This window comes from Nycticebus coucang, chromosome 8 (assembly GCF_027406575.1).
Source record: "Nycticebus coucang isolate mNycCou1 chromosome 8, mNycCou1.pri, whole genome shotgun sequence".
Lineage (NCBI taxonomy): Eukaryota > Metazoa > Chordata > Mammalia > Primates > Lorisidae > Nycticebus > Nycticebus coucang.
Window position 1 is genome coordinate 66594654 of NC_069787.1, and position 16444 is coordinate 66611097.

General features: G+C 42.5%; 1 long non-coding RNA gene across 3 annotated transcripts; it reads left to right on the forward strand.

Moving 5' to 3' along the window:
* The first annotated feature begins 2929 nt into the window (after positions 1-2929).
* On the forward strand, positions 2930-16162 carry LOC128591958 (uncharacterized). 3 transcript variants are annotated; one of them, XR_008381718.1, is made up of 5 exons: positions 2930-3468; positions 10319-10546; positions 14298-14400; positions 14635-14749; positions 15592-16162. It is a non-coding gene; the product is annotated as an uncharacterized LOC128591958 (long non-coding RNA). The 3 variants fall into 3 exon arrangements; XR_008381717.1 differs by lacking the exon at positions 14298-14400; XR_008381719.1 differs by lacking the exon at positions 14298-14400 and having other exon boundaries at positions 2930-3198; positions 10314-10546.
* Positions 16163-16444: the final 282 nt, after the last annotated feature.

Below are 16444 nucleotides of genomic sequence, written 5' to 3' on the forward strand. Positions count from 1 at the left end.
GCAGGCCTCTGTGCCAATACAGCTCCTACAAACTCACACTGTAACTCCTATCATTGCCTTCTCCCGGCCAGGGAGAGTCCAGAAAACAGGTCTGCAAGGGGCCACTCTCAGGAATACGATGCAGGGGTCTGACCAGTCAGACCCACCCTCCCTTCTCCTGAGTGCACATGTCTTCCACCCACCTTGCTGCATCCACGTTCCCATTACAGACACTTGCAACAGACACTGCCCCAGCCAGGTCCCCGGAAATCCTCCTTACTAGTTTCCTCCACATCTAGATGTCCTTTCGTTTGTTTGTTTTTTGACACAGGGTTTCACTTTTTAACCAGGATGGAGTGCAGTAGTATCATCATAGCTCACTGCAGCCTTGAATTCCTAGGCTCAAGCAGTCCTCCTGCCTTAGCCTCCTGAGTAGCTGGGACGATAGATGCATGCCCCCTGATAGCAGGCTAATTTTTCTATTTCTTTTTTGTAGAGATGGAGTCTCCTCAGCTCAAGTGATGTTCTCGTCTCAGCCTCCCAAAGTGCTGAGATGCCACAGGTGAGCTACTGTGCCCAGCCTCCTTTGTTTTTAAGGGGTTGTAGCTGCAATCCTGTTATTTTTTTAGTGCTCCTGGACTACTTTGGCTGCAAGCATAGAGAGCTAAAAGTGATTGTAAGTTCACATCCACCGTCTCATCCCAAATACTCTGCCCCCACCACAAACACAGCAGTCTGTAGCCAATGACTAATAGAAGTGGGAATACAAAAGCCTAGCTTCCCATCTCAAGCCAGAACAAATTCCTTCTTGGATCTTCTCCTATTTTGCCCTACTTCCCCCACATCTTTTTCAACTCTTCTAGGAGCTTCTCCTGAACAAGCCCTTCCTTTGCACAAATTCCTCCTTTCAGGGTTTGCTAAAGGAGTAACTCATGAAAATCCCAACGACTGGATGGAATTTAGTTGCCTGAGGACAAGGGATGGTAAAGGGTCCTTCAATACAAAGAATATCCCGCTTAAAGAATTGCCCTGCCCAAAATGGCCATGATACACTGACCAAGAAATATTAGAACAGAAAAAGAATGTTCTCTGAAGACCACAATGAGAGTAAGGCTAAAGTTTAGATTTGGTTAAGAAAGAGGAGTCAGCTAGTGATATTGAGAGAGTGATGCCAGAGTGAAATAGGAAGAAACCAGGAGAATGTGATAAAGATTAGTGTTCTAGAAAGACAAGTGTTCCAGAAAGAAGGCGGTATCAGCACTGTTTGATGCCGCTAGGGTCAGGCAGGAAGAACAGAGAACTGGTTACTGGGTTTGCTCCACAAATTCACTTGTGCCCTTGACAAACTGAATCCTGAGGAGAGGGAAAAGCGAAGTCAGATTAAAGTGAATTGAAGAATGAATGGATGCAAAGGAAGAGGAGAGCGTTCCTGTGCTTGCCCTTCGCAGGTGCAGAATGAAAGGAAGGGGATTGGAGAAGAATTTAGCACTAGAGGAAATTCTTAAAAGAAAATGTTTACACGTGGTTTGAGAGGCATGATTCAGTAAAGAAGAAGAAATGTCTGAGATACATGAAGGAGAGTAGAGAACGGAAAGAACATAACTCCAGCAGGCAAGAAGGCAGAGCATCTGGATCTCTCAGAAAGTATTTACTTGGTTCAGAGAGCCGCAATGCCTGTTCTCCCCAGCAGCCCACCAGTGACCCTTCCCCAGGACTCACTTCACCAAACAACAGATTGAAAGACTTCCTGCTAAACCACACTCAGCACCCAGAATGATCTCTTACACACATTGAGAATGTGATCTTGAAAAATGATCAGATAGAAGAGAATAAGCTTGATTTTTGAAAGCAAATTCCTCCTCCCATGCCTCCTCTGGCTTTCTGTGGCCTCTGTGGAGGTACTCTGCTCAAATACTTTTAGAGATAACTCACTGAGGGAATGTACTTAGCTGACTGCCTTCAGGGGCTGCATCTTTGGGATCCAGCCCAGGATTCACATTGAGGCCACCCTTTTCCCAGTCTGCTCCCAGCCAGTGACTAAGCTCAGCAGGGCTACTACAGTTGGAAGACTCCTGTCCAACCCAAAACTCCTCCTGCTGAAAATATTTGCACCAAATCTCTCCATCAGCCTCTGAGGCTTTCTCCAAGCTGCGTTACAACATAAACTTCTTCTACAAGTCTTCCTTCCTGCCCTCTCTCCTTTCACAGTGTTCAAATCTGCAGCACGGTCTGAAGCTTCCGTCTAACTCTTCTGTGATCTATCTGGCCCTTTACCTTTCACAGGTCTTTCCCACAAGAAATCTCTTGCACTTCTAATTGTACCTGGGTGTCTAATTCCTGAGGATATAAAGTCCTTTTCTTTTTTTTGGATTTTGGCCGGGGCTAGGTTTGAACCCGCCACCTCTGGCATATGGGACCGGCATCCTACTCCTTGAGCCACAGGTGCCACCCATAAAGTCCTTTTCATTTGGAGATCTACAACATGCCCCAAGATTGAGATCCTATTAGCCTGCCAGTTTTCATCTTGATTTTTACATATATAATATAGAATTGTTCAACCAAATACCTGGCATCTATAGAAATATTAAATCAAATTTTTTACTTTCAAGAAGTAGGTGATTAATAAATTGTTATTATTGATAGCTATGCTAGTTTCATAAATGATTGCTATAACTTTCATAAGTTCTGGCATCAATTACATCTGTCTGTTCCCTATTGAATAAGCACAGTTCAATAGATGGTTACTCTTGTTTGTGCTTTCCAAACAAAGAAATCACAGTGCACAGTTGCCAGATGAATAGACTGGAATAATGTCATGATACAAATACAGCAAAGAATGCAACAAAGCCTTCTGTATCAATAGGTTTCTTGATTACATGCTAGAGCTAACTTCAGCAACGGGGAATCTAATTTATCAACATGATCCAGGGTAGAAGGAGGAAGACCAACAGAACCAGCAGGAGGCCAGAGCACCAGACTTGGGAATGGATTGAAAGGAACACAGGGGTTCCAAAGGCTGAGAAACAGGACACAACTCAACAATCATTTCATGGCTGGACAGTCCTGGGCAGAACTATAGTCCCATTGCTGCAACATCACTTGAAACCCCCTCTGACATTCCCCTTTGTGTGTCCACGTGCTTAAGATCAAGTCAAATAGATGTCTTTACCTCTGTGCCACAGGAAGAGGAAAAGAGAGCCAGGAAGATCAGCTTAAACGGTAAGAGGGCAGATGCTTCTACTACTAAGAGGGCTTTCTGGGCTTTGCCTCAAGTCACCATAAGACAACCATTCCAGTAGGACAAGGACAACTACAGATGTTTGTAACCTGCCTCTTGGCAACTCCAGCCTCACAACTATAGGAGACCTTCAGGAGAAGCTGGTCCCTGTTCCAAGAGCTGCCCTGCACTAACCCTAGGCCTCAGAGCACCAGCTGGGGGAGACCCAGCAGGACCAGCAGGCCACCCAGCCGTCCAGCAGTCCACCTTAAGTGGTAAGAGGGCAGATGATTGTACAACTAAGGGTATGGACAAAGAGTAAAAGAAATTCTGGAAGCTTCCTGGAAAAGGAGCTGCTATGCTCCTGCCTTCTAGAGCTTATGCAAATTTCTCTTGTGGCCATCCCTAACCCTCAGCTTACTAGGAAGGAAATTCTGGGAAATAAAAGTTCCAGCTTAGACAGGTTGGCACATTATAAAGCCACCACCAGCAGGAATAATGTTATTTGTTTTACTGATGGATCAAAATTACAAGAAATTAAAATATTGCTTAGTACATTGTAGCTGCTTAACAAATAAATTTTGAATTGATGAATGATATTCTGGCGGTTATTTGATTCCTGCCAGCTTCCCTCCCAGGGTGTCAGATCCATGGGAGCAGACAGCACGTGTGCTGTGCCCGACACTGTATCGCCAGCACCTAACACCCACGTCCAGTGTCCACACAGGCTCCATGCATCCGAGCAGCCTAAACAGAGACATTGCAATCCTAATAAGGACTCTGCAGGAAAACCAAAAGGTACACCCCCACAACAACACTTTTTAAAATCCATTCTCCAGCCCTCCAACTCTCAGTGTCACACCTGGGGAGCTTTCTCAACTCAGCCTCCCGCACTGAAAATTCCTCCCTTGTCCACTGTTCCCCATTCCCACCTAACCTTCCTGCACTAACTCCTCTCTCCCCTGCCTTTCTGATCTAAGTCTCCTCATTCCTTACACCCTCACCCCACCACCAACCACCCGACTGTACATCAGAAGCACCACAAATACCATAGCACATGGACTAGTTGACTACAATTGTTCTTCCCTGGAGCAGCCCTGCAATTACATAAACTATTTACATGGGGTAGGACAAGGAATACATGATAAATTAAGCCCCTTTAGGTGCTAATGTAACAGAATCAAACCAAGTGATATTTCAAAAATATATGTATATTTATATATGTGGGTGAGAATATTCTGCAAACTCTTAGATCACAGTAACATTAAAAATATTATAGGGACAGCACCTGTGGCTCAGTGAGTAGGGCGCCGGCCCTATTTACTGAGGGTGGAAGGATCAAACCCTGCCCAGCCAAACTGCACCAAAAAATAGCCAGGTGCTGTGGCAGGCGCCTGTAGTCCCAGCTACTTGGGGGGCTGAGGCAAGAGAATCACCTAAGCCCAAGAGCTGGAGGGTACCGTGATCTGTGACCCCATAGCACTCTACCAAGGGCGACAAAGTAAGACTCTGTCTCTAATAATAATAATAATAATAATAATAATAATAATAAATCAGAAATCTTTTTTTTTTTTTTTGAGACAGAGACTTAAGCTGTCGCCCTGAATAGAGTGCATCATAGCTCACAGCAACCTCCAACTCTAGGACTCTAGCGAGCCTCTTGCCTCAGTTTTTATTTTTAGTATAGACAGAGTCTCGTTTTTGTTCAGGCTGGTCTCAAACTCTTGAGCTCAAATCATCCACTCACCTCAGCCTCCCAGAGTATTAGGATTATAGGCATGAGACACCGCACCCCACCTAAATCAGAATTGTTGAGAAAATTACACAGATATAAACTTGTCACTTGAAATCTTTTTAAAGGATAATTGTTTCATGTGTTTGTGCTTATTTGACCTATTAGGCAATAATAATACAAAGTCAAAAATGTTCACTTAATAAAAGCACTGACAATAAAGAAACAAATATAAAAATATTTTCATTTTGTTTTAAAACACATTATACAATATGTAGTACAGATAATGAGGGCAGCCAGTCCATAGTTGTCTGATGTTCTACTAAACAAGTTTGCATTTCCAAGCACGTTTATACTCCTCAAAGGTGACTTAAAATTCATCCCTGATAATTCACAAAATAGGTAATATACAGGAAAAATAATCCAGAGCATTCCTGAAACAGAATTAAATGTTCTGTGGATACAATAGACAATGGAGGACAAAGAACAGGGCTGTGTGTCTCTGGCACATTTAGAGCAGGGCCAAGAAATTCCCAGGAAATCCCCAACCCACTGCCACATTTATTCTGAGCCAAGGTCAAATTCAGGAGGGAGTATATCATTCACACCCTTGATACTTTCTGAAACTTATTTCCCAAAACAAAGATACATACTTTCTCTAGATATCAGCCCCAAATTAGGGAACAATCTCTTATTGTCTAAAAGATGATCTAAAGTATACGATCAGGTCAAGGGTAAAAATACAGCCACCACCAGGATTTGTGATAAATTCCTTCTTTAATCAGTCAAATTCGGAATAAGCCTGTCTATTTAGAATGCCCTGTGTTCTTAGTCTGCATCCCTAATCCAGAACAGATATTCATTTCAGAGCTTCTGGGACAAACTGTTCAAACCATCCTTGCTAGTTTTCCACTCACTCTAACAAAGCTAGAATCAGACAATTTTGGTGTTGTTTATAACACAAAACCATTATCTATTCTTCAGCTAAGTCCCCCGCAGTCGTAAAGCAGACTCTGTTTCTATATGGAGAGACAGCTCTGCTCGACAGTGAGCTTCAGACACTGACACCTGTAACAGCCAACACTGTGGCTCATTGTTAAGTAAGTCATCTTAAAAGAATCACGGTTATGAATCATTGCAATCAGTTCTCTATAAATAAAAAACCCGGCTAATTTAATTCCATGAATCATGTAAGGCCAAAAGAATAAAGTGAAAAATCAAGAAGCAGTCAATCACACTAATTTGGAGGTGAGGGAGGAATATGGCATTTTTGAGTTAGATTTCATAGCTGACAGAATTGTCCTTTTAGATCTATTGATATCAGGGTACTATTATGTGGCAAAAGGTACCTGTCTTCCCTCAGAATGTCTATCCCTTCCTAAATATAGGACATAAAAGTTACTTGCTCAGAGAATCTACCAAGCCCCATTGTATATATAGTTATATGGAAATAATGAATTTGATTTCTGCTTTGCAATAACAAAAAAATTATCTCTTAAGCATAAAGGAAGGAAAAAGTTCCACTTTACTCTCCTGGATGTTCTACATTACCCAGTGAAAGAAGGATATGATTTAGCTTCTTCTAACGTACTAGCCATCCCCATTTCTTACTTACTTTTACATACATGGCAATAGTCTAATACTCATTCAGCAAATATTTATAAACATGTATTTATATGTCGAGTACTTTGGATAACCATACATAACCAACCCTGTCCATTTTATTATTAGGTATTATTCTTTCAAAAATTTTGTTTTTGATATTTTCCTTTGGTTTAAAAACCACATTTATCATTCTTTAATTTACGTACAACTTGTGCTTAGTGCGATCCTTTTTTTTTTGTAAACTGATTTTCCCATTGAGTTCTCTATCTCTAGATCAGCTAGACCTCACTTTTGAGCCTTTTGGGGGGGTTGGAGTGGATTTTTTGGTAGCTATTTTACATACTCTGTCAGAAAACGAAATGTTTTTCATATACAGATATAATTTTACTAGAATAAAATTCGTGTACGACTCCTATGCCAAATCTTTTCCCCATCTACCCATATTTTTAATATTGTTGAGAGGATATCAGAGGGAAATATGATCCTCCCAATCCCCTTTGCAGGCCACTTGATTTGCTCCCTGAATGAATGTTCTGGAAGTCTTTGAAATCTGAAAGTATCACTAGGCTATGTCTGAATTTTGTTTTCATTGATGTAAACAGATTAGCCATCTCCATGTACAGATTCAGCTCTCCCAGAGCTGGGGCTGGCTTCCTTCTCCCACCACATGTCTATTTCTCATCCTCTTTGCTCTGCTCTCCTACTTAGAAGCCTCAGTTAGCTCTGTGTAATCACTACACTCTGTCCCTGAGCTATCTGTCATTTTCAACTCTATCCTTTTTCTCCACATCCTGAACAGTGTGTTCTCCATTTTTCTGCTTCAGAATCTTTTCATTGCTCCTCTGATTTTTTCCTATTCGTCTTAGAATAAGGCGAGGCTTACTCACGAACTGAGACTAGGTTTACTCATTTCTTCTGACTGTTCTTGGAATCCTCCTCTCAGGTTAGGATTCAGAGACTAGCTGATAGAAATGACTATTTCCTATTCAACCTGAAGTATATGGTGGGAGCCAAGGGCATTCCCAGCAGACAGATGACTTTACACAGCTTCTCGGTGCCTCCCACAATTTACTTAGGGTTCTGTTCACTGCTTGCTAGGCCTCCATGCCAGGTAACAGCTGTGCCTCTACCTAGCACCGTCTTGATTCTGCTGCCAGCCAAATCAGGCACCAGCCTTACCACCCTGTTGGGTGCATTACCTGTAGCAGCCTCCTGACACCAGCTGCCTTCCCGGGTGCTAGTTTCAGTGGTCTGGGAGTGGCACAGAGACCAGTAGTGTGTTCTGTGACCCCATGACCCACCCTGCTTCTCTCCAGCCTGTACTCAACAGATAGGGGGCATTTTTTTTTTTTTTTTGAGACAGAGTCTCACTCTGCCCCCATGAATAGAGTCCCACAGCAACCTCACTCTCTTGGGCTTGAGCAATCCTCTTGCCTCAGTCTCCCAAGCAGCTGGGACTATAGGCGCCCACCATAACACCCAGCTAGTTTTTCTATTTTTTTCTTTTTTGAGACAGAGTCTCATTAGGCCACTGTCCATAGAGTGCCATGGTGTCACAGCTCACAGCAACCTCCAACTCTTGGGCTTAAGCAATTCTCTTGCCTCAGCCTCCCAAGTAGCTAGGACTATAGGCACCCGCTATTTTTTTGTTGCAGTTGCCATTGTTGTTTAGTTGGCCCAGGCCAGGTTCGAACCCGCCAGCCTCAGTGGATGTGGCCGATGCCATACCACTGTGCTACAGGTGCTGAGCCTAGTTTTTCTATTTTTTAGTAGAAATGGGGTCTCGCTCTTCTTCAAGCTGATCTCGAAATCCTAAGGTCAAGCAATCCACCCACCTCAGCCTCCCAGCGTCTGGGGGTATTAACATGGCATCCCAAGGTCTCCTCTGTTGACTTTGCATCCAGTGCAGCCCCCCTTGCTCTCCAGTCTTTCCTCCTACACTAGAGGACAGCACTCACAAACCCCAGTGCAGATCAGGAGCTACGAAACAAAATCCACCATGTATATTTTAAATCCTGCATCCAGCCTGTCATATACGATACGTTTTCACTTAGAATCCATGGCATTAGGGCACCATATTGCAGCAGTGTTCATTTTCTTGGTACACTTGCAAATTCTCCCATCAGAACACGTGACGAAGCTGAAAAGTTACCTGCTCTTTTTCTTTGTCAAACCAATCTTCTACTTTCCACCCAAACCCAACTGAGGTGTCCTATGTGAGGCTACTGTGAAAGAATCACAGATGCACAGATTTCCTTTATTGTGTATACATGAACACAGAAAACCCTCTGTAAGAAAAATTCTCCCCTTAGAATTTGCAAAGTGCTTTGCACATAGGCTATTTTGCTTGCTCTTGGAGAGATCCGGGTAAGAGAAACATTATTATCACCTCTGTTTCACCAGTGGCAGGAATGCATTTGGTACCTTTGCAGCTCCACCCCCATCAGCATCTTTTTTTCTGGACATCTGCTGTTAAGTTCCCATTGCTGGAGTCCCCACAGATTCTGGCAGTTTTTTAGTCTGTCTCCCAAACTCACTTGCTCAGTCTTACACGTCCTCTGTTGCTGACCCTTCACTTTGTATGATTTTTTTTTGCTGCTGCCTAGGCTATAGTGCCATAGCCTCAGTCTAACTCACAGCAACCTCAGACTCCTAAGCTCCCACGATCCTTCTGCCTCAGCCTCCTGAGTATCTAGGACTACAGATTCTTAACACAACACCCAGCCAATTTTTCTATTTTTTAGTAGAACAGGCTCTTGCTTTCCTCAGGCTGGTCTCAAACTCCTAAGTTCAAGCAATCCTCCCCCCTAGGCCTCCCAGAGTACTAGAATTATAAGTGTGAGCCACTGCACCCAGCCTCACCCTTCACTGTGGATCCCTGGACCAGGACTGGGCATGTCAAACCTCCCTGCATCCTGCCTGGCACTCCCATGGCCTGCGGCCCTGGCCCCACTCACACTGTGCTTCAGGTTCTCAGCTGTGAGCCAACTCTGCTCTTTCCCACACCAAGTCTGGAAACAGTCTGGGCAGAGCCTTGGACTCCCTAGTTACCTGAGAGAGAAAGACAAATATAGATAAGGAAATCATCCCAAGAAGAGACAAAATGTACTGTGAATAATCTTCCGGGTCAGGCAGCCCAAGTTTGAAATGCAGCCAGGTCATCTATTAAGAGTATGACCTTGGACAAGTATCTTAACCTTTCAAGCCTTTATTTCTGAACTATAAAAAGGATATAATGATAATACATCTCCTCCCCAAAGGCTTTTTGCGAATATTAAATGAAACGGGGATCAGTTAAGTGCTAAGCATAATGCTTGGGACCTGGTAAGCTGTCATAAATGTTAACTATCATTATTACTATTATTAATGTCAAAGAATGAATAAGTGGCTGAACTAGGAATTGAATCCTTCTCTATCTCTTCATTTTTAATAGCACATAATTATAGAAAATTAGTATATGATGGCAGACAGAAATGGTCACTAAATCGCTTTTGACTTAATATAGAAGAATTTGATTGCTTTAAGTACTTACTAGAGGTAAGAAAAATATTACTTGTCCTAGATAAATAAAATAAGCAGTTTCTATTATTTCATTAGACTGCCCTGACAGAAAGCTCTAGAGGAAAGAGCACTACCAGTCGGGAAGGTGACACACATTTTCTTGGTCTTTGTTGTTTGTTGTAAGCAAATAGACGTATGATTAAATCCAATGGCTGTTACTGTGGATTTACAATAATTCGCTGCTAAAAGTAGCCTGCATGGATTCTTTCCTTCTTGCAGATAAGTTCTGGAATCACCGTACAAAGTCGTCTGTGTGCAATTAACATACACAATTTTGCAGTAGCTTCCTGACAAGCTGAGCATGGGCTGAAGAGGCAGAAATACCTGTGACGGCCTCCACGTAAGAGCTACCTCATGATCTCACCTGCAGTAATAACAAGATCCTGTTAGAGTGCATGGTCCCGCAGCAGGCTTTCAAAGCAGCCCACAATGTATGTGTCAAGGTCCATCAGGTAATTAATTATGTGTGTTCCAGTGGAACTATAGTAGCACTTCCAGCTTTTTTCAATAATGTGTCTGCAGCAAGGTTTTAATCTTCTTTGATGGACAAATTGGCCAAAGTGTTTATTGCAAGCCACAATCTCCATGTATTTTGACAGATCATATTTTGATAGTTTTCCAGCAGAAGCTGCCGCAGGAAAGGAGCTGTGTTCTTACTCAGAGAATACACTTATCTCACATTTTGCCAGATTTTAAGGCATGCTTCCAGATTTTCTGGCAAAGAGATAAATTCTGGGGGCAAGTAGAGTTATGACTAGATCTGGACAATGTCTCTATTAAAAAAAGAAAAAAGAGCTTAGCTGTGGTTCCTCAGAGTTTATCAGGAGTGTTTGCACTTCATTGTTCCAAGGTTCGGCTGAGTGTAATTTTATTTGGCTCTTTCTGACAATGACTCTGAAAAGACATAAAATCCCTAGCAAATTGAACATTAGGCAAACAAACCTAATCTAGATGAGAGAATAACAATTCTGGGCCAGGGACTGCGATAAACACTTCACATTCATGAGCTCATTTGATTTTCATTATAAACCTGTCATCTGGGTACTGCTCTTAAGCTCATTTAAAGATGAGAAGTCTACGACTCACAAGATTAAATAACTTGCCCAAGGCCAAACTGCAAGCAAGATGAAGAAAAGGACTTTATCAGACTCCCTGGTTCTAGAACTCCAGCTTCTGCTATCCACGGCCCAGCTATACTTGCCGTCCCTTTCTCTGATTCTGGAACATGTCAAAACAAATACCGCATTAGGGCCTGTGCCAACTTGTGGCCGCAGCTGGGAACATTCTCCTCAGGGATAGCTTCTTGTCCTTCACAGCTCAGTGTAAATGCTCCCCAGGTGGGGAGGGCTTCTCTGTCACATGGAGTGCTCAGAGTTGTTTCAAGTAAGGGACAGGTAAGCCGAGGTAGCTATCCATCATCTCCTGTCTATCACTGGTTAAGAGTTGCTGCTGGGAGGTCTCTAGCCTGCTCTGTGCGTAAACAGAAGCTGTGGCCTGTACGGGAATGCCGAGTGCCCATGACTAGGCTTTCAAGATCAGTCAGTCTAGAGCAGTGGTTCTCAACCTTCCTAGTGCTGCAACCCTTTACTACAGTTCCTCGTGTGGTGGTGACCCCCAACCATAAAATTATTGTTATTGCTACTTTGTAACTATAATTTTGCTACTGTTATAAATTGTAATGTAAATATCTGATACGCAGGATGGTCTTAGGTGATCACTATGAAAGGATCATTTGACCCCCAAAGGGGTCACGACCCACAGGATGAGAATCGCTAGTCTAGAGCCATGATTTTTCAACCACTGTGCCATGGTGAGAGGATCTTAGATGTGCCGCAAAAAGTTTTAAGGATTATTAATTTGAAAGAAGTTTAAAGCATAATAAGTATATTTTTTTTTTTTACTTTTTTTCTTTTATCAACAGAAGCTTAACTATATAGGTTCAAGTGTGTTGTGAGATTTAAAAAAGGTTAAAAAACACTAGTCTAGAGGTTCACTGATGTCTTCAACAACGGGACAACTTCCTTCTTTACACTCAGCTATCCTGGTGTCAGAATTCACTCTCAATATTTGCCTCTTGGCCATGAGCCAGCTGCTAGGAACAACTAGGTCTGCTTGCTTCCTAGCTAGTTAGACAGACCATCTCTCCTAGAGACAGCAGAAAACTTCCCAGGCATTTCTAGAAAACTCCCTCCGCATCTCAGTTGTCTGGTAGTTGAAAACATCAGTGAACCCTTAGACTAGTGTTTTTCAACCTTTTTTATCTCACAACCCACTTGAACCTATAGTTAAGCTTCCACGGCACACTTAAATTATGTTGATTAAAAAAAAAAAAGAGTCAAAGAAAGAATATACTTAACTGGCTCAAATTAGATTATGTGCCCATTCCTGAACCAATCCATATTAACCGGAAAATACTATGCGCTGACTGGGTTAGGCCCAGATTCTTAGACCAACCTCTGACTGGGAGTATGAGGTTTTAATGACTGGGTGATATTAATCAGGGCTAGAAATTAAAGCTGGGTCACTCACTCAGCTTTTCCTAAGGCACTAAGAAGTAGTTTGTTTAGGAAAGAAAAAAGGGGAAATAAATGACAATAGGCCATCAAGGCCTCACTGCATTTACTAACCTTGGGGCTATTTTAAGACTTCCCTGAGTCTTTGGCACTTTTATTTACATAGGCAAAAACTACACCTTCTCAGTATTCCCTAGTACCTCCCAGTCAATATCTCATGCTCGGATTTTATTTACCTCACTATCTAATACATACCTGTTTGATTATTTATTCACTTAGTCTGTTTTCTCCGCTGGGAAATAAGCTCTAAAAAAGGAAAATACTATGTGCTTCATATGCCTCTATAACCCTGACTAATAAAGTAATCCCTAGAACACAACAGATGCTAAAAAATGTCTGCTGAATGAACGCATGAACTGAAAATTAGTGAATGGATGAATAATGGGTTTTACTACATAAAGCCAAGAGGAGAGAGAGGTATGTTGAGGCCACTGTTGAGGGGTCTTTTAGGCAGTGTCGGGTGAGAGTGAGAGACCAGGAAAGGGCTAAGGGGAAAGAAATCCTGCCACCCAGGTCTTCTGGGTCCCAGGCTGGAGTTTGGACAAGACACAACTAGCCAGTGTCAGGGAATGTTGACTATCCCTGGTGGGGTGTGGCTAGAGCTAGGATGAGGCAGGGTAGGGGTGGTTCTTCCTTCTTTAGGGAAAGAAATTGCTATTTAAGAAGCTGTACAACCAATCCTGGGAAATAGTACTGGGGCAGTGAAAACCTATATACCAGAAGGACATGCAAAAACCCCACACACGCCCAGATTCCAGCCATATATGTCCTCAGACCACTTTTCCTCTTCTTTTTTTCTTTGAGACAGAGTCTTACTTTGTAGTCCCCCCATCATAGCTCACAGCAACCTCAAACTCCTGGGCTAAAGCAATCCTCTGGCCTCAGCCTCCTGAGTAGCTGGGACTACAGTCACCCACCACAACACCCAACTATTTTTTAAAGATAGGTCTTGCTCTTGTGCAGGTTGGTCTCAAACTCCTGAGCTCAGGTGATCCAAAGTGTTGGGATTACAGGCATGAACCACAGTACCCAGCCTTCAGACCACTTTCCCTCCTGAAGATGCCAGATTTCAACTAGGCCTAGAGGGGATAAGAACTGTAAACAACGCAGACTCCACTGGCCTGAACATTGATCACACTGAACACACAAGGCCTAAGACATTAAGTCAAACCCCTAACCATTTCAAATACATGGGCCACGCTGGACAGAATGATCACATTCAAAATCTAGACCTTCCAGGACATGTGAACTCATGCTGGTGAGCTGACCACTCTAGGTATACTGACTCTTTGACAGCAGTGGTGGCCTCCAAATCCCTACACAGGGAATCAATAGAGGCAGAAACCTGATTAGAAATGGGGACTAGAGGAAGAGTTGTGAAACAGCGTGTATGCCATTGCTAAATAGAAGAGAGGTGATTCCATGCCAGATCTGCCGTTTTTACACTGACCACTCTGAATTCTGACCGCTCTATACACGTCGAGCCTGACTCAGTGCAGAGTTCTGGTCACTGTTACTACGTTTGGACACAATGCTGTGCTTGTGTGGACTTAATTCCTCAAAACAATGAGCCATTGCTGGCCCCTTGTACCCTCCCCCAACCATCGTGTTTTCTGATATTGCACTCCAGATTTAGAAGTAGAAGAATCAGTGTCACCATGGGGATGGGGAACAAAGAACTCTCTGCCTTAAAAAGCGGTGCCCATGCAGCAGAAGAGCTGCACAGAACACGGGTTAGTACAAATGGTTGCATTTGAGGGGACAGAAGTGGCTGGGCTGGGACTTCTCCCCATCTTTCTAGTGAGCATGTGGAGGCTGCTTCTGCTAGCACAGCTTGGATGGGCCATCTATTACATTTTTCAATCAGATCCATTACCCTGGTAGACTGCTGAAATATTTCCAAGATTCTGGCAATATGTTGAATAACAGCCCCAGTTTGTAATGCTAATTTTCCCTTTGCTTCATAGGAATTATGGAGAGCCATTGGTGTGGGCTCCATGAGAATTCATTAACCTTTTCGAACCAGACTCTTTTATGCAAGCATATGTATTCTTCAACGTTTGCATCATTTAATTTTCAGAGGTACGTTCTTCTAATTCACCTTCAGATCCTTTGTCTTTTTTAATATACTCTATGTTTGGTTCTCTTTCTCCTAAGTCTTTCTTTCATCGTTGCTGTTCATTGAGGTAAAACTTTAATTCAGTGAAGTTGATGATCAGTACTGCTCAATGAATTTTAACATATGTGTAACCACCATCTACATCAAAATATAGAATATTTCTGTCACTGGAGAAGTCTCTGTGATATCACTGCTGTGGTAATATCTCCGCCTTGAAAGGTAAACATTACTCTAACTTCTAGCACCATAGATGAATTTTAGTCCTAATGCTCTTTTTTAAATTTGGGGGGAGGGGGAAAATAAAGTGTCTCAGGATTCAGGGCACTACAATCTGTTTCTCTTGACTTTGTCATAAAAAAAAAAAAAAAGAAAAAGAAAAGTGAGGTTTCTACGGTGTTAAAAGAGAGATGGGACAAGAAGCTCCAGGCTCTGGTTACTCTGGTCATATAGGACTGTGGTAAGCTGGGAGCTATTTTATGTCTCTAGGGCTGTGTGGCAATGCATGGAGACATTTTCGGTTGTCACAACTGGGGGTGAGGATGGGAATACTACTGGCATCTCGTGGGTAGAGACCAGAATGCTGCTAAACATTCCACAGCACACAGGTCAGTCCCCTACAATGAATTACTAGATCTGAAATGTCAATAGTGCCAGGATTGAGAAATCTTGATTAAGAGGATAGATACTTTTAAGTAGGGGTTAACTTAAAAATGTATTACCTTACGTTCCTTCTGGAAGGATGTTTGGAGAATACTTAGAGACCTAAAAATAGACCTGCCATTCAATCCTATAATTCCTTTACTAGGTTTATACCCAGAAGACCCAAAGTCACAATATAACAAAGACATCTGTACCAGAATGTTTATTGCAGTCAAATTCATAATTGCTAAGTCGTGGAAGAAGCCCAAGTGCCCATCGACTCACGAATGGACTAGCAAATTGTGGTACATGTATACCATGGAATATTATGCAGCCTTAAAGAAAGATGGAGACTTTACCTCTTTCATGTTTACATGGATGGAGCTGGAACATATTCTTCTTAGCAAAGTATCTCAGGAATGGAAGAAAAAGTATCCAATGTACTCAGCCCTACTATGAAGCTAAATTATAGCTTTCACATGAAGGCTATAACCCAACTATAGCACAAGACTATGGGGAAAGGGCCAAGGAAGGGGAAGGGAGGGGGGAGGTTTTGGTGAAGGGAGGGTAATGGGTGGGGCCACACTTACGGTGCATCTTAGAATGGGTAGAGGCTAAACTTACTAAATGCAGAATACAAATGCCTACATACAGTAACTAAGAAAATGCCATGAAGGCTATGTTGAACAGTCTGATGAGAATATTTCAGATTGTATATGAAACCCTCACATTGTACCCCTTGATTGCACCAATGTACACAGCTATGATTTAACAATAAAAAAAAAAAGTATTACCTTTTAGCCTCTTTATTCAGTTAGAAGTAAAAAGTGGGCAGATGGTGTATAGTCCAAAACTAAGATGCTCAGTCTATCTTCCCTAATGACAGTTACTAGAAATTTCATCCAAAATTTGACTTTCTCTCTTTCCTTTAGTTTTCCTCCTCTGTTGATAGTTTGTATCTTTACTGTGCAAGTTGGGAGAAGAGATATCAGACACAACTAGCCTGCTACCATAATTAC